Genomic DNA, 18471 nt, shown 5'->3' on the forward strand with positions numbered 1-18471 from the left:
CTGACAATATATTTTGAAACTTTAGACAGTACAGCCCTCAAATCCCTCCTGGAATCTGTGGCTCTCTCACGACCCGGGCCACAGAGGTGAATGGACACACAGGTCTTTAAAAAGGGAGTCGCCTCTGTGTTTCTCAAGGCCAGGATGGGGGTTTCCTCACCAGCTACTTAACATACTTACAGCAATTAATTTGATTTGTACAATGTTATGTGAAAGGATACTAATGCAAGTCAAATCTACAAAAAGATGTGTGCTTTGTCATAGGGAGATATTGTGATTTTACAGAAGAATAATCAGAGTGGGGTATACTTTCTGTTGGCTTAGTTGAGCTTGACCTTGCTTTGAAAAACCACAAAACAGACACAAATTCCTGGAATGTGTACACATATTTGGCCAATAAAGCTCATTTGGATTCTAATCAACATGTCTTTCACAAGACATCCAAGCTTGGGGAAAAAAACAGCACAACCTGACCTCAACCCATTGGATCAATGTCAAGTCAACCAGGTCAGGATACAAAAATATAATTCTCTGATAATGTTAAGGAGATAGACATGAAAGAGTCTTACGAGGTCTCTGGCACATCCTGTATCAAGACGCCTTGGCACAAAGATCAGCAGCTCTAATTAGGAGAAAGGAGACAGGGAGAAAGAAAGTCTGCCTGGCAGAGATTGATCATCCATCTGCATTCCAGAGCCAAACCTGCAGCTTTCAACAGCGCTCTGCCCTCGAAGGACAGGGTGCAGCCGGCTGCTTCTGGACACGCCAGGCAGGTGGATAGAGTATGAGCAATGAGATCAGTATTTAATGGCAGAGCTGCCAAAGTTCACAGGTTCACCATTGTTATAAAAACACAAACCAAACATAATAGTGGGTCTTTTGTCCCAATTTCATTCTTTTACAATACATTGGTGCCGGTTGGGTTTGAATTGCTACTTTCATTTATTGTGCTTCTAGAAGTGTTGCGATTTGATAGTATTGTGATTTTCTTTTCTTTCTTTAAAAAGGTCCAATGGCATGAAAACTTCACTTTATGAGGTTTTTTAACATTAATATGCGTTTCCCCCAGCCTGCCTATGGTCCCCCAGTGGCTAGAAATGGTGATAGGTGTAAACCGAGCCATGGGTATCCTGTTCTGCCTTTTGAGAAAACAAAAGCACAGATGGGCCAATCTGGAATCCTGCCCCTTATGACTTCATAAGGGTTGTCTCCTCTTTCTCTGCTTTGCCTGCCCAGTGAATTTGGCCCACCCATGAGATAGAGACATCATGGCTTTTAAACGAGCTAAGTGGCAGTTGGTTTAGGCCACACACATCCCCCCCCTCCCTCCCCCCCATCCTCCTCAAAAGATACAGACTCAGAAATGGAATATACTAAGGAAGGCTCATTGAGATTTCTCATCACTTACTCCACGATAGTTTTAGTTAACTACAAATAATGAGCCTTGCTTTGCTCTTTTCTGTCATTCTCTGCCTCTGGTCAGAAGGTAAATCTGCCCGTTTCCATGGCAACATGACTCTTAACTGCAAGGGGACCTGGAGGGTAGCTCGGCTTTCATTCTGGGCTTATACTAAGTCTGTCTTTGTTTTTGTGAAAATGTCCAACTTGCATTAGAATCATCAAAAAGCAAAATGCAGACTACGGTTTTCTCTGGGTATTGGAGTATGCATATCAGTAATGTCATCACATTATTATTTAAATAAAGCTTAATGTTGTCTTTTGCAGCAAGGGAGAGAACCCTACAATGTTTGTTTTTTGAGAAGCGGCTCGTCACTAAAATAGAATAGCTGGTCCATCTTAAAGGAGAGCCCAGTCAAAGTTAGCTAGCTCTGAGGCTAACCTGTCTAAGCCCTACTTTAACACACACACACACACACACACACACACACATATATATACACACACACACACACACACATATATATATAAACACACACACACACACACACCTAGCATTTGCCTCAACAGATAAACTGTAAACAGACAGCATTGCTAAGTTTCTTAGTAATACTGTTAATTCAAAAGAGAAACATTGTGACATATCATAGATACTATATTGGATCAAAATTACTCCAACTCAAAAGGTGCCGGCAACTCTAATCCTGCATGCACTGTGCATCTTTTTTTTCTGTGAGACATGCAACACAACAACATCTAATGAGAATGCGCACAGGAGCAGCCGACAGCTGCCCTGTTCACAGTTATCATTTTCTCATTGATTACGCGTTATTTCACCAGCAACCCATCCACTATAAATCAGAGTGTCAGTTTTTATGACTCGATCCATGGATAAAGTGGTTGCTGGATGCTGAGTATTGCTGAACCAACGCAGAGAGCTATAGTATGTTGTGTGAATCATGTGTGTTGATATGAATATTGTGATCATGAGGCTTTTCCTTTTTTTGATCATATTTGGGATATGATGTTTACACGGCACCTCTCTCTCTCTCTCTCTCTCTCTCTCTGTGTGTGTGTGTGTGTGTGTGTTCTTGTGCGCACTACGAAAAAGGATCCTGCCCATGCCACTGCTCCAAATAATGCATATTGTGATAATTGGAGTATAATAGTTTTAGTTTACTGTGTAAGGTCATGCACACACATGGTCCAGCCACACCAGTGGTAGCATGTAGTCCACTGACTTCACGTAAAAGTTTTATTACACACAGCTATTTCTTTTACTCCAACCATCCTCTTTAATATTGATTCCCTCCAGCATACTGTCTGTCTCTAACACACACAGTTGTTCACTGCTCCAATTACATAGAGCAGGCTCTTATGCAAGATGAACTTGACCTTTTTAGAATTTAAACACTTAAAATTATGCAATTTGCATACATAGGAGACATGAATAGTGTTTTAGATGAAATCCCACTATTGGGAACTGAGGTAAATGTGAATTTGTTTTATCTAAACAAAGGAACAATGTACTGGCTTTACTACAACTTTACTAATTTAAGGGTAATGTGTAACTGGGATTCAATGCTCATGATTCCGTGGCCGCTAAACAGACACACATGCAGCTCATTAGTTTTTATGAGCGCCACCTTTTCTCGTTGTTTGCAGCAGCTGGACCAAAACTGCTTTCGGAGCGTTGGTGTTCCGACTAAGCTCCAGTGCTGTCAATATTCATTAATTGTGCCGGCCTTCAAACCACGGGCGCCGCGTCAGGTGAGACTTTTCTCAGAAAAACATGTCATGGTGAACAGAGAGGGACGTGTTTCCCGTATCAGGTCATGAGACCAAAGGAAAGCGTCTGCCTTTCAGAAACTAAGTCAAGACAAGACACAAACTAAGCAAGCAAAAGAAAAGAATGAGACAATTTTGGATCTTGACTTTAACACCTTTCGGGAAGAAAATCCTGAAAATATAAAAAACACAGACAGTAAATCCCAAGCGTGGATCTTTTAATTGAATAGACTTTTGGTGGAGGAAATTGAAGTTTGCAGGGCTGTTATAATACTGCTGTTTTTATAGTCTTTTACCCCTGGGGAGACAGATGACATCTAGACAGCAGAAGCAGTGTTCCGTCTGCTGCCTGGCTGGAAGGAAAACAGCCAGACAACCAGTAGCAACCATTGGTGTAAATCTAATCTAACACTGGGTGGGACAATAGACATAGCATTTCTTAAAATGCCCGTATTGTGAAAAAAAATAAATTATATGGGATTATTTTATGTCTCTGGTGCTTTCACACACATACAAACAAAAAAACATGCTGTTTTAAGGGAGATACGGTTTCAGAATGTCCTCTGCCTTCAGTCTCTGGGTGAGCTGTTCAAAATCTGCACATGCTACCGCTATCTTGCTACTGCTAGCATGCTAGCTCGTTCTCAATGGCAAAACACTGCTAAAACACACACTAGATCACCATAATATCCAAAAGAACTACTTCCTGTCCCTGTTCTGCAGGTATTCCACAAGTGGCCCTAGTCTAGAAGAAGCATCCCAGCTAATCCTGCCTTGGACTGACCAAAATTAGAGAAAGAGTTAATCTAGCTGATGTGATCTTTCCTAGCTACTGAGCATGTGCAACTCCCAACAGTGATAGTAAAGAAGTGAGATGTCTCACTCTGTAGCTAAAACAATTGAGATGTCTCACTCTGTAGCTAAAACAGCGACCTAAACACACAGGGTGGACTATATTGGTTTTGTCACCTCTTGGCTGGTTTGTTGAGGTCAATAAGGCTGCGACCAGACAGCCTGTGTCGGCCCATTTTCAATGGGGGCAGTGCGTTTAGGCTGGGGGGGGGGGGGGTTTAGTTAGTGTTGTAAAGTTGAAGTTACAACCTTTGGAGAAACGCAACCCCACGTCCTGCTGCTGTGGCCAATCGTGTAACAGAGATCTGAATTGTCGTCGTGTTTTGTGTCTGAGGATTCCGTACAGGACACAGGAAACATCACAGCCTCTATCACTGTCACAAGAAAGTTTTAAATCATCAAACACAAGCACTGAACTGCCCACGAGTTTGTGCAATAGCTGAATGTTTCTTGCAACAACAAAGAACGCACTATTTCTCACTTGACTTTTTTCTTTGTCTCTGCAAAATAATGCTGCCTTCAAGTGTGGTCGAAACGTCGAAATCTATAAACAATCTGATGAATAAACAGTAGTAGTGACATATAAAGTCTACTTGTGCTTTATTGTGGGTTTTAAGAACACATGTCACACAAATGGGTCGTTTCATTGACCCCCCTCCCCCAGCCCCATTCATATACATTAGATGTCCCACAACACAGCAAGTAGATCTACATGCTTGCAGCTATGAACGTTTTCTTTGCAACAAGAGTTGAACACTCAAAAGACTTGAAGTGGCCACTAAAAGCAACCCCCGAAAAGCAAAATAGATATCCATCAAACACATTTTTGTCAGTGTGTCACCCCCTTTAGCATGTCGATACTACCTTTCAGCTATTTCACATCATTTTGACGGAATAGAGGTGACTGACCCACTAATGAATGCAGCAGTTCCCCAAGCGGCAGTTCAAGTAAAAGTTCTGGAGACCTGCGAGGCTTTGAATGGCTGCAATAAGCTTCCCCATTTTGCAGCTGTTATTGGATCCTGAGGGTGTCAATTGTGTGGTGGCACACGTGCATTGGTCTCAGAGGAGTGATTTGCCACCAGCAAGGCAATTAAGAATGTGGTTGATGTTTCTCGCCTGCCATGGATCTCAGTCTTGGGGCCACACTGGGCGCTTGTTCCAGCATTGAGTTCTGGGCCTGCTGCTTTCTGTCCCTGCTTTGTCCAGTAAGTCTGAGCGGCCATCCCCTTATTCCTCCTAATTGCAACCCCTCCTTACAGATTTATCTGCTTGATGAAAGACTTCCACCAAGTGAGTGTCCCAGAATGTTAGGGAAATGCTTCCAAACTTGCCTTGGCGTGTACTTGGAAACTGTTGCCATTCAATGTAAACCCAAGTAGGCACCTGGCTCGCCCATAGATGTTGGGTTACCATTTTTTGCTTCCTGATGCAGATACTGGTACCTGAGCTTCCAAATCGGCCGCTACCAAGTAATGATCCAATACCAGTGTGTTTTATTATGTTTTAACACCTCTATACTACTAAACTTAACACAAAAACTATTGGCATTTAGAGACGATTTGGCAAATTGTTCATGGGCGCAACCCACATACTCAGCTCTGCTGCTCATCCCACAAATGAATGCTCCTTACAAATGGGGCACAATTTAAATATTTTAATGGTTTGACAGTACCGTTAGAAATACTTTGTTATACGTGTTCATGTGTTAAATGCCAAAACATAAGCTGCTGTAAAAACACTTTCCCTAAATAAAATACATGGCACTACTGGCTTAAAGAGACTCAAGGAATGGCAAATCACTGTGCTTTCAATATGTCCCAGTTACATATTTCAATCTTTTTTGCGGTTTTGGTTGTCTGTTGTGTAAGACAAACTGAAACTGATCATGAAACCAAATCACAATTTCGTTGTTACACCCATCTTTCTCACATCAAATCCGGCTGTAGGATGATCCCCTGCTGTTGTTTTGGATGGGGTTTCCTGTGCAGTTGTCACCCTTCAGACTTTGAAAACGATTGGTAAGTGCTTTTTTTGGCCCAAAGTCATCCAGTTAATGGAGTGTAGACTCACACATTGCACAGAGATGCTGCAGGCTGTTTACAAGCTGCTCGAGCACATCAACCCAATCAACTCCTGTTGCTCTGTCAGTGGGAGTTCCATCAGGTATCCATGGGCCAAACATGCGCCTCCCACAAAATGAGACACAACTTTAATGATGTCTAAACAACAGGTATTCCAGTGAAAGAAAGGAGACAAGAAAGCACAGGAATGTCCCCTAGTTCCCACTCTAAAAACAAGTGTCCTCTGACTGTCCAGCTGCCATAATTAGACTGAGACAGTCTGACAGATTATATTTATTCACAAGCAAAGTTGCATGTAGTGCTTCCTTATTATCGCTGCTCGAAGTGGAGATTAGTGGCAGCCAAAATGAAAGATTGAAGACACTATTTAGCGCTAACAAATATTGTATGCCAATGTTGATTTAGTGTCTGTGCTTAATCAAAAGATCCTAGAATTGAACATCAGTCAAAGGTAGGTTGTTGCAAACACAACAATAACTACTGTATGTATTTCTGTCTATCAGAGAAACGCATTACAATACTAAGTAGGGTTAGTGCATTGATAAGACAGCAATGTACGAAGCAAGTTTTCCTTTCCATTATGAAACCAATTTAATTGTGTTTTTTTTTTTGAGGTTTTTTTTTTGCCCACCTCTGAAACCAAACCCACACCACTGATTGCTATTAAGTTCTATTCAATCCACATGTAAATGCCCTGCGGTCGGGGTGCTGAAATGGCATTTGGACTTGCAAGGGCTGAAGTAGACAAATCTGACATTTTAATTTTGAATTCACCCTTTAGTGACTCTATGACAATCAAATCAAAGTGTTTGTTACTGTGGTAACCATTTTAGCTGCTGAGAGAGACAAGCAGCAGAGGAAATGCTGTATCTGGGCAATTATCAGCAGCATGCTATGCTAATGATGTGTGTCAGTAAATGTGTGTGTGGTGAATTGTCAGCCCCGGCAGCTGGTCTGTGTTTGGATAGTTGAACCTAATGTGGCAACTTGCTGTGAAGGGAACCCTGTGGAAGCTGCTGTGGGGTCCCTATCCTTGGTAATTAGAGTAGGCAGGATGCTGCCTGACACACACACACACACACACACTTTTTTGGCATCCTACACAATAATAATTCAGGTGATTGGTCACTTTACTTTAAACCCTCCTGTTTAAATAATTATGAGCGATAAACAAACAGAAGACATGCAGCTAGGATCTGCACTAACACTGCTGGAGATTTTTTTTTTGTATTTTTTAGCATTTAAAGTACAAACTTTGTCTTTGCATAACACACCAGGGCACATGTTGGCAGTATGTATGAAAAATGGAATCAATGCATTCAAATGCACACATATCCATTATAAATGTATAGCCATGGTGCTGTTAGCCATAGGACATTTTCATGTTATTCAATAGATAAACAGAGGCACACACATAAAGCTATAAGGGATAGATTCCATTTTCTTTTTTGGCAGTTTTATATCCTCTGTCTCTGTACAATAGCAGTCATGAGAAAGATGGGTACGCAATAGCATCAACACAAAAGATATTAAGTACTAGGGTTGTCACAGTATTTCATTTAGTAAGGTCATTCAAATGCTATGGTTACCTAACAAAGTTAGTTGTATTTCAGTTGTTTTAAAATTGTTACTAAATAAATGTTTCAAAGGCATTTATTCAAGTAGTAGTCTATTCTTTTTGTATGTACTGTATAGTCTGAATGCCAATCTGTATTCCAGTGATGTCGTTTAAAGGGCTAACTTTGCCGTCCTTGCATGTCATTCTTTCGTTATTGAAACACAGACAGATTTGAAAAACAGTTGTTGAGAGTGACATGCTTGCAACAAAAGCATGTTAAAACTCTTTGAAAGGTCTGAATATGACATTTATCCGTAACTGACAAGTACTTGAGGCTGCGTGAGTTATATAAAGGGTAGTATATTTAAAAAAAAAACTAATGCGGACATGGACAGGAGATGCACACCTGTTTCTGTTACAGTAAATACCGCATAGACAGATGAGTCCACATATAAGCAGGTAGTGTAAATTAGAGCCTGACCGATAAAGACTTATTAAGGCTGATATCGATACAATTATTATTATATATCGGCCGAGATACATATTTTAAAAAAAAGAATCCAGAAAGGCATAACAAATCACATGCCCAACATTTCCCTAACATTAGTTATTTATGAGTTCTCACTAAAATAACCGGATAAATAAAATGTATAAAAATACAAACTTAAGATATGCAACTTAAAGTCCTTTGAACAGAAACACATTAACCAGTGAATTGACTCTGTAAAGGGGTCGGGGGGGGGCGGGGGGGGTTACTCTACTCTTCTGGCCCTCTGGCTACTCTGATGCAAAAAGTAACCTTCAGGATCAATGTAGTGTGCCTAATCCTTGTGGTTACGAGATAAGGGAAGACAGATGGGTCAACGAAGTGTGTAACTTTAACAGGTGTCTTCAAACCATACTTTGATCACTCTCTAACATCTATCCTTATTATTTTTAAGAACCACCTTTTTTTTCTCCTGATGATAGGTGCCACAGATGACAAAACGCTAACATAGTTTGGTGTTAGTTTACCTTGCACGGCAGCTGGATTGCCGCAATATCACGCGACCACGCGAGAATCACAGGATCACAAGAATCTGTCTTGTCATTCATCGAACTACTTCGGTCTGAAGCACCATCTTACCAAACCAATCAGTGTCTGTTGAGATGCTACTGGCAGCTACAGCGTGTTTTTTTCTCCTTCTCATGCTGTAACGGATGCTGGTAACTTTAATTTCCTTGCTGGAGTCATCCCAAGGGGAATAATAAAGCTGAGCCTAAGTCCAAGTCTAAGTCTAGTTGTGTAATCTGTTTTGTCAAAACAATGGCGGACATGATAGACAGCTGGATCATCCAATTTAGCCTTTACCAAACAGTTGTAAATGATGGCTTCTCAGATATGTTTGTGTAACAAACCGTCTGAGAAGCGTAATGTTAGGTGTTGTCTCGCATTGCCAGACCTTCTGAAGTGGCTAGTCCACACTGCATTCTAGGATGGGAAAAAAAATACATCCTCTGGTTTATTGGCATTTATTTAACCCAATCACAATCATCGTGGGCGTTGGTAAGCACAGAACACACTGACGGGACATCTGCAAAATAGCCTCAGGAAGGAACTAGTTCTGGTGGAACGTGTGTACGTTAAAAAGTTGTTTTAGACTTGCAACAGAAAACTCAGACTGGACAAATAGTCTAGCTAGCTGTCTGGAATTACTCTGCAGAGATCTGAGGACCAGGTAACCATAGTCCTCAGAAATCCACCGGAGTTTAGAATGCCAACACAAAGAAATGTAAGTCTGGCCGAAAGTTGGGCACATCCGTTGGAATTTCTGACAACACCGCTGCAATCCCGGAAACGACGTTGATATAGACTAGGTTAGGTTTAAGTATTTATCCTCTGGGAGGCATGAATATCTTCATCAAATATTAAGGCAATTGGATGCTGAACGTTTTGGTTTAAACCTCCCATCCAAAACCACCACACCCTCTGCATCTTGGAGCTATTGCCCAAGGCCACAGGTTTTCAGTCCAACTCCAGGACTTTTGACTAATTTCTAATTATATATTACAAGCTTCAAGAAGGATATTCAAACTATCTCTGTCTTAAGTGATTAATTTAGTAGCAATTCATTGGGAAGGTAAACATATGATATGATAGGACTCAAAAAATTCATTAAAAAACAAACCATTTAGTTTTCTGTCAAGAATCTAATTATGTTCTGTGGTGGTGCAGCGGGCTGTGGGACTGTAGGCATAGGCCTGCTTCCCTAAGTCTCGCTGAGGATGAATAAAAGGAGATATCCTGTTCTATCTGTCAAAAGCACCTTGCTCAAAATGATGGATAGCAGCTCCATCGGGCACATAATGCTCTCTAAAGAGGAAAAATTCTCCTTCATTTTAAAGCAGCCATGCCAATTACAGCTACAGCTCAGGTCTCAGGCCCGCCTGTTCCTCTGCACAGTGCTGCGGTTCTGGAACACTGAGCATTCAAACCCTGACTAACACATTCAGATTGGAGGTTTACCTCACATATATTTATGCCTTCAGTAAACCCTATCTTACACCAACGCACACACACACGCATTGCAACCTGTGAGTGAGCAGTGGTCTTCGGAGGAGGAGGCTACCTTTGAGAATGGTTCAAAGTTTCCATCACCAGAAAGCGTCAACACTGTTGAAAGACAGACTCCTAAGCAAGCATTCATTTCACTAGATGAATCTTACGGTTAGATCAATGCATAACACATGCCAACCCGCCAAAAGCAGTGGCTGTCAGCATCAGGTACCGACGCACTAAGGTCCCGTCAGCGTGTGTGTAGAACACACCAAGCAGAGGCGCTTGAAGAATTTGTGACGCCAATAGTCTTGGCCAAACGTGTTTAGATAAAGTGCATTTAGATATGACACTTAAAGGTGTCATGGCATGAACATTTAAAATTTTATGCATTCCCCCAGTCTGCCTATGGTCCCCCAGTTGCTAGAAACGATGATTGGTGAAAACCGGGCCCTGGGTATCCTGCTCTGCCTATGAGAAAATGAAGGCTCAGATGAGCCAATCTGGAATCTTGCCCCTCATGTGTTACCTCCCCTTTCTCTGCTTTGCCCGCCCAGAGAAATTGGGCCCAACCATGAGATAGAGACATCATGGTTTTCAAACAAGGGGCGTTTCTCAATCGGTGTTCTTCTATGGACTTGTGTTCTTGTGAAACGTCATGTTTGGTGGCCAAAGTACTGACCCAATACACAAGTTAGCATTTCGCCAAGAACAGTTAAAATCCCCAGATGTGATCTTGACACGCCCATTTTACCGAGGATACATCTGATGGTAACTTGTGTGAACTTGGCCGGGCCAGTATCCCAGCATTCAATTTGGGTGTTAAGCGCTTATGGTTTCCGGTACACATATTTTCACAATTTACGTCTATTATTAAATCAATAAATTCATTTTTAAGATGATTTAAGGCAAATAAATCAGCTGTGTAGATTTTGAATATAGGCAGTTCAACGAAAATTGATGGTGAATTAAAAAAGCCTTCGGAGTTTGAAAGCTCCGCAAACCCCGGCGGGCGAGCTTGCTCCGCCAGCCGGGGATGACTCTCGCGAGCCGGTCAGTCAGTCAGCTCACAGACCACTCTGGTCCCACATTTAGACAGACCACTCTGGCCCCACGTCTAGACAGACCACTCTGGCCACACATTTAGACCGACCCCTGCAGCAAAGCCAGGTCCACAATTGTAAGATATTTTAAACAATTTTTACCACTGTTATATATATATATATCTGTCCTCATCCTGGCTCTCCTCCCTCGCAGGCTCCTCTTCTGCTTCTCGATAAAGTATGCAGACGGCAGTGACTAACTTTACCCAGTCCATCTATAATTTTAATACCTATTTTAACGTTTCTTTTCTGCTTTCTATTAAAATTGAATCCCGAACAAGGATTTTTTCCCCGCCGTTGTGTCGTTATTGATATAGTTATTGGCCCGTGATACTTAATAGCACTTTAAATGAAAACGTTACAAAGCAACAAGGCGGTGTGAAGGGTGACCGTCCATGCTTTATTATGAATACACACATCAAAGCTAACTATAATGTGGCAGTGCCCTCTGTTTTGGGGGTGATGCGCAATAACAGGAAGAACGCTTCGGCTCAAAACTGTCAACAGCGTTTTGTGTGCTTCTGAACTTGCGAGTTCAGTCTTCCAGGTACAGCCAGCAAGTACGGTCTCCCCAAGAACACAAGTCCGTTCTTTGCTTATTGGTATTGAGAAACGCCCAAGGAAAGTGGCAGTTGGTCAATGCCACACCCCCAGCCTCCACCTTGCCCCCCCTCTCTGCTCCTCAAAAGCTACAGACTCAGAAATGGCACATACTAAGGAAAGCTCATTGTAGGTCTGGCTCTAGTGACTGCAATTCTGCACCAAGGCTGAATTTTGGGAACTGGACTTCAGATATGGTATTAGGGGACCAGTAATGTCTATATAAAGGATACTACAGATATGGTTTTAGGGGACCACTAAGGTCTAAATAAAAGAGACTTCAGATACAGTATTGGGGACCACTAAGGTCTATATAAGGGATACTACAGATATGGTTGTAGGGGACCACTAAGGTCTATATAAATGAGACTACAGAAATAGGTACTAGGGGACCAATAAGGCCAATATAAAAGCATCCAACGAGCACTTTTTCATGGGACCTTTAAGTAGACTTCTAGCGTGAATAACAACGCCAAAGGCCCTTGACCAAGCGTCCGTATTTTACGCGATGGGAGTTAGAATGTGTTGGACATGTTGATTTCAGTCCTTGGGCACCAGACTAAAGTGTTGTCAGAATTGCTTCTCCTTTGGCAATCTAGTAAATGTTTTTGTAAAAGGGCCTATTTAGTATAGGGTCGATGCTTCAGCGGGTTCTGCAGTAAAGAGATTTCAGACTCAACTATCTGCCATCTTACTCCGCTTTTTATCTCCCCACAACAGGCCCAACACTCAGCTTCCAGGCTCACAAGCATTTACTGGCAAATAGAGCCTACAGTGCACAGAGGCACAGGGAGGAACAATGACAATGACACACACACGCACACCAATGCAAGGCTGATAAAGAAAGAAGTAAAAGCCATCTGATTTCAGTCTTGTGTAAAAATAGCTGTTTATTTACTCATTGGCCCTCCTGTCTGCCTAGATGTCGGTCTTAGTCAGGCTCACAGGCGTATTAGTTTTGCAACATGCGAGTCAGAGCATGGCGAGGTATGTACAAACAGGACGCACTGAGGTAAAAGCACAGTGGACTGAAAATGGCAAACTGGGCATTCCGTGTCATGCATATGCATTCATGGGAGGGGAAGCGTAAAGTGCGTCCAATTATGTATTCTGCAATATGTACAAAATCCGCACATGAAAGCGTGCCTCTATTTAAAGGTGAAAATTCTCCGCCTCTTAAAAGAAGGTGTAAACCAAGCGGATTTCCCGGCATATGCCAGTCCTGGAGAAATGGCAGCAGTAACTGAGCAAGACAAAGGCCAAGTAGACAAGCTGAAAGGACCTCTCAATTGACTCAATTGACTGAACCCGAAATAATAAGGCTGAACTCCTCACTACATAACAAAAATTGGCATCAGGATCATTTTAAAACAGGCATAGCATCAGCAGAGGTAATATCGCAGTCTGCACTTGTATCATAGCACACGTACTTAATGTTGACGCTACAGTGCAATTCACGCTATAGTGGGCGGAGAAAGGCGCTGATTACCCAATGAACTGGAGGTTTGGTAAATATGATGTAAGTTTAACCCTTGTGTTGTCCTCGCGGGTTGAAAAAAACGGACAAAAACTTGACATTTTCTTCCCTTTTTCAGACTTCTTTTAGTTTTCACTAACACCACATTACTACCACTAGTTTTACACTACCTCTTGGAATTCACGGTCAATAACCCTCATTTATATGAAATTAAACCTAATATGAGTTAAAAAAGCAGAAACTATAAGTTACATTTGAGTTCGTCAATGAAAGTGATCAATTGTATTTGCATAGAGCTTTGTATGGAATCCAATCCATTTTTTTGTGGTAATTTGGTTAAAACCTCTTTAGAGACATCTTCCTATGGACGGGACGTTTTCTTTACTGAAGCAAAGCTGTTTTCTCCACTCATACACGTTTTCATAAATTGCAAGCATTAAATCTTCATAAAACACGCTCATGAAGGACACCATTTTAAAGCTTAAACTCTCGTGATTCGATTGAGCCCACACGTCAACACATCTGATTTGTAGCAGTAAAAGAACACTTGTAAAGTTAAAAAAAAATAAAGATAAACTGCCAAATTCTGCACCTCTAGTGCATCCATACCTTTTTCCTTGTGTCTTCATTCACAGTGGTGAAAGATCGCCAACAACTTTTTTTCCAACATAGCCAACAACCCAAGCCCTTTTTTCCAAAACGAGCTGGTCCCCTCACAATCTTGTAGTTTTGAGTTGTAGTTTCCGAGTTTCAACGGAAAAAAAGCTAAACAGTTTTTCATGTCTGTGCTTTCATGGCTTTTCTCTTGTCTCTTCATAGTGGAATGATGTAGCAAAACTCCAGTGTCTGCCAGGTCTTTCTGGATGGATCGTGCAGTCAAACGTGGGTTTGGACTTGCTTTTCTCGCAATCCTGCGATCTGTTCTGTCTGATATTTGTCTTGGTCTTCCAGATCTTGCTTTAACTTCCCCTGTTCCTAAAGGCGGCCATTTCTCAATTACATTCCGAACAGAGGATATTGACAACTGAAAACGCTTTGCTATCTTCTTATAGCCTTCTCCTGCTTTGTGTGCATCAACTATTTTCAGTTTCAGTTACTAGACAACTGCTTAGAAGAAGCCATGGTGCTGATTGTTGGGGCAAGGTCAGATTCTCAGAAGAGTCTGGGCAATTAAAACCTTAACCCTTGTGTTGTCTTCCTGTTAACAATGAACTTGTCCTTTAAGGTCAAAAATTGAATTTCTTCCGATGTTTTTGTCACTTTTTCCAGCTTTTGATGCTTTTTAAAAAACCTGAGCTGGTTTAACAACAAGTTTTACACTTATTCTTGGAATTCGTGGTCAACAAACCTCATTTATATCAAATTATATGTAAGTTTTTTAGTTAAAATGGCAGAAATTATGAATTATTTTGCCTCATAGTTAAGATCAGAAGATGTTATGTCAAAGTTTAGTCCAAATTCTGTTCTGAAACCATGAAAAAAAAAGAATTCAAATGATATGAGATTAAATAAAACACCCGAAAAATTCATTGAAAGTAATCATTAATTTACCAGAAGAACATATGGAATCATCTATGTTATTTCTGGTCAATTTGGTTGAAAGAAATCTAATATTTCTGATGTAAAACACATTTAAAATGGGTCAATTTGACCCGAGGACAACACAAGGGTTAAGATTGACATCACCTGGTCTTTCCAGACGATGATTGAGAACAATCCATGACGCTGTCAGGTCTCAGCTTTCAGAAGGGGGCAGTACAAGGTATTAACTCTGCAGGGTGCCCAAACTTTTGCAGATGCCATTTTTTTGTTATTTTATTTCCAAGTGTAAATAATGGAAATAAAATCTAACTTTTTGTGACATGTCAAGCTCTCATACAAATGTCTAAGCTCTCATTTGATGCTTTTTGGAGATTTTTCCATCTTTTCTTGGCTTCTTCATGCACAATAATACAAATTTTTACCTGGGGCGCTAAAACTTTCAAACCCCACTGTATCTGTAGAAATAACTTCATAAAATATCAATTTTCTGAGTGTTTTTCTTCTGGATTAAACAAAAATTTGATAGTGTTAACTTCCCTATGATCTCAGAGACACCCCAGAGGGCCAAAGTATGTGGGAACTGTATCCCTTTTTTTGGTTATACATTTAGGCGAGAAAAGCATGCATTTTCAAGTGTCTTTAAAGAAACCCATGTTTCAGATATTAAAATTTGACGCAAGGACATTAAGTATCACAGCGTGCGCTTGCGTTTAGTTGATAACGCTACATTCGCAAGTGTACATACAAAACATCTGGCCCTGAGAATTACTTCATGTTATCTACTTAGACTGAAGTTTTCAGTCAGTGCTCCACGGATTGGAAGCCCACTCTTTTCTGTTTTCAGTAATGCCATCTCGAAATTTGTGGAGACTTTCTTTAACGTTTTCATCATGCTGTGATGGCCATCTGTCAGGAAGTTACCTGCTGTGGCATCCGAAGACTCAATGACACTCAAACACTGCCATTTCAGCAGACAAATTACACCTCTGGGGGTTACTATAGATTTCTACAGTGTAGGAATAGATTTAGAACTCAGTGGAGGATTTACCCCCGTTGACATGTATAGCACTCATGCATTACATTATATTCTCTCATATATATAATATTGCCAATATGCAATATTTTTATTTTTATCTCTTTGTAAAAGCTACAAAGAAAGCTGAACACACTGAGTCTTGAATAAACTTTTTTCCTAACTGCACATGTCCCCGTGCTGTCAACAGACATCCTTATATCTGCACACAGACCGACTGTAGGCAGCACTTTTTCATTAGTTATCGCATGTAAGATTTATGTGAGAGGAAAAACTAAAATTTTTACGTAACCAAGTTCTAATCAGCCTCCAACATTACCTGCAAAAAAATCACTGCTTAAATTCTTTTAGCAATGTCCTGGTTCGAGGGATAAAGGTGAGATAGGTATCAAATGCTAACTAATATAACTAAATAATAACTAATTAGTCTTTGGCTGTAGATGATTATTGACTTCATGCAGAGAAATGAAAACACAACCACACTGTAACTCTTTAAAAATTCATGTAGCACTCCCATTTACAAACCCAAAATGTCATGTAACAATTACATGTGTTCTGGACTGAAAAAATACTACATGTATAGGTTTTGCTGCAGCAATAATCCCTTCAAAAAACACGATCCTCCAACCCCACAGGAGGGAAAGACCTCCGTGATAAGATTTTAGAAGAAGTAATTGATTGTAGAAATTGAATTCCAAACTCAGGCCTGAAGTTCAGAGTCTAGCCCGCTGTCCACCACGCTCTCTCCCGCTATGGCCGCCAAAGTGGATACACACCGCTCCTCCGTCACACCCGCGCTGTCTCTCTCCCAGTCCACCACACAGTCCTACAGTACAGCGATGTTCACAGAAATGGTTTTTAGACGCCACCGTCAAAAGAAAGAACTAAATAATTCACTTTTCAGGATTTTATTTTGTTTTTCTTTCAGAGCTACGGGTTTGCTGTTTCTACCTTCACGACAGGTTCAGAAAAGAGAAAAACAGCGGTGCGCGGTGTCACTTTTTGACGATCTGTGTCGCGCCGTACATTTAACTGACTTGTGTCACATGAACAGGACAGTTAGGTTTAGAAAAGATGGTGGATGGTGTTAAAAAATGACACCCGAGGGACAAGAACAGGACATGAACCCTGCTGTCCTGGTTGAAAGTCATTTATTGTTTGACCCATTCACCACACCAACCAAGCTCCCTACGCCGATTGTTGGTCTTTCATACTACTCTCTACTGGTGTGTTCCATGCAGACGTTACAGGGTTATTTTTGCCTCTGACACTGAGAGGCACTGACCAAATGTCAGTATTTAACAAGTTGGGATTGAGACTAGGTTGACACACGCAATCCCACAGAATCAGCCAACGCGTATTTGCAAACGGAAATGTCAATCTTTTTTTACTTGCATATAGAGCGGGGAAGTAAGATACAATCACAAGTGGTCTCTCGGGACACATTTAGAGACACAGTCTGCTGCCAGGTGTTAACACATGAACTTAGAGCTGTCCAATTGTGATCAGATCACTCTGATCGGATTTGTATAGCACAAAAAATTAGTAAAATTGTAAAAATGAGGCCATATGGGGCTGTGTCAAATCTAGATTGAAGACTTAATCATTTTAATTCTTTGGGTGGTTTATATTCCTGAATGAAATAGTGTTTAATCAAATACCCAGAAAAACCTTGGTCCAGGATAGTATAATTCAAGACATACTGTGCTAGTGGGTGTGTGGTTACAGTATATGGACAAATAATCACGCAGCCATGTGGAGTCTTTAACCATTTTAGGAACATGTTGGAAATAATGTTCTTACTTTAACATGCTATCCCTTAGATTTCTGCATAGATCTTTGCATCAAATGGATTTATCATGGTTTCAACTGTTTTTGTGAGAGCCAGAGTGTTTACCAGTAGCCTATAGGCTGGCAGCATGGTCCAGCCCTGGAGATATTTTCTATTGCATCATTCCATCATTATATCCTGAGTGCCTTGGGCGGGAAATCCACCTCCAGATGTGCTCTGGTCGGATCCAAACGCCTTCCAATCGCAATGCGTTGTGCCTTTACACCTGCACATTTCTTTCTAATCCAGATCCCAAATGTCCAATACAACTATACTGAACAATTGTTAAATGTATAAGTTACAACAGTGTGGTTAATGTTGAAGTAAGATTGAATTGAGGGTAGAGCTATGCAACTAAGCGTAGGAAAAGATGGCTGATGAATGGTCAATCAAAATGTTAATGTCTGTGATGAGACACAAACTCCAGCCTCCTGCATAAAAGTTGGACATGCTACATGCCCATCCATAACATTAAGCTCCGCCAGTTTGCTTTGTCAGAACCGCTTGTTGGATGTTCAAATAGCTTTAAAAGCATTGCTCCAACTCTCTCTTTATGGTTGATTTTTTTTCGAGTGCAAACCATCAATGCTTATGCCTTTATACCACACTTCAACAATATTGTGTCGCTACCCTCTTGATGACGGCGGCTATTCACTCCACCATATGAAG

General features: G+C 41.0%; 1 protein-coding gene and 1 long non-coding RNA gene across 30 annotated transcripts in view; both read left to right on the forward strand.

Moving 5' to 3' along the window:
- The window catches only part of ptprfa (protein tyrosine phosphatase receptor type Fa), a 362404-nt gene that overhangs the window by 155304 nt on the left and 188629 nt on the right, over positions 1-18471 (forward strand). The gene's annotated exons all lie outside the window — the stretch shown is intronic.
- On the forward strand, positions 10532-12447 carry LOC117950867. Its single transcript, XR_004657996.1, has 2 exons — positions 10532-10575; positions 12367-12447. It is a non-coding gene; the product is annotated as an uncharacterized LOC117950867 (long non-coding RNA).

Source organism: Etheostoma cragini, chromosome 9 (genome assembly GCF_013103735.1).
Source record: "Etheostoma cragini isolate CJK2018 chromosome 9, CSU_Ecrag_1.0, whole genome shotgun sequence".
NCBI lineage: Eukaryota > Metazoa > Chordata > Actinopteri > Perciformes > Percidae > Etheostoma > Etheostoma cragini.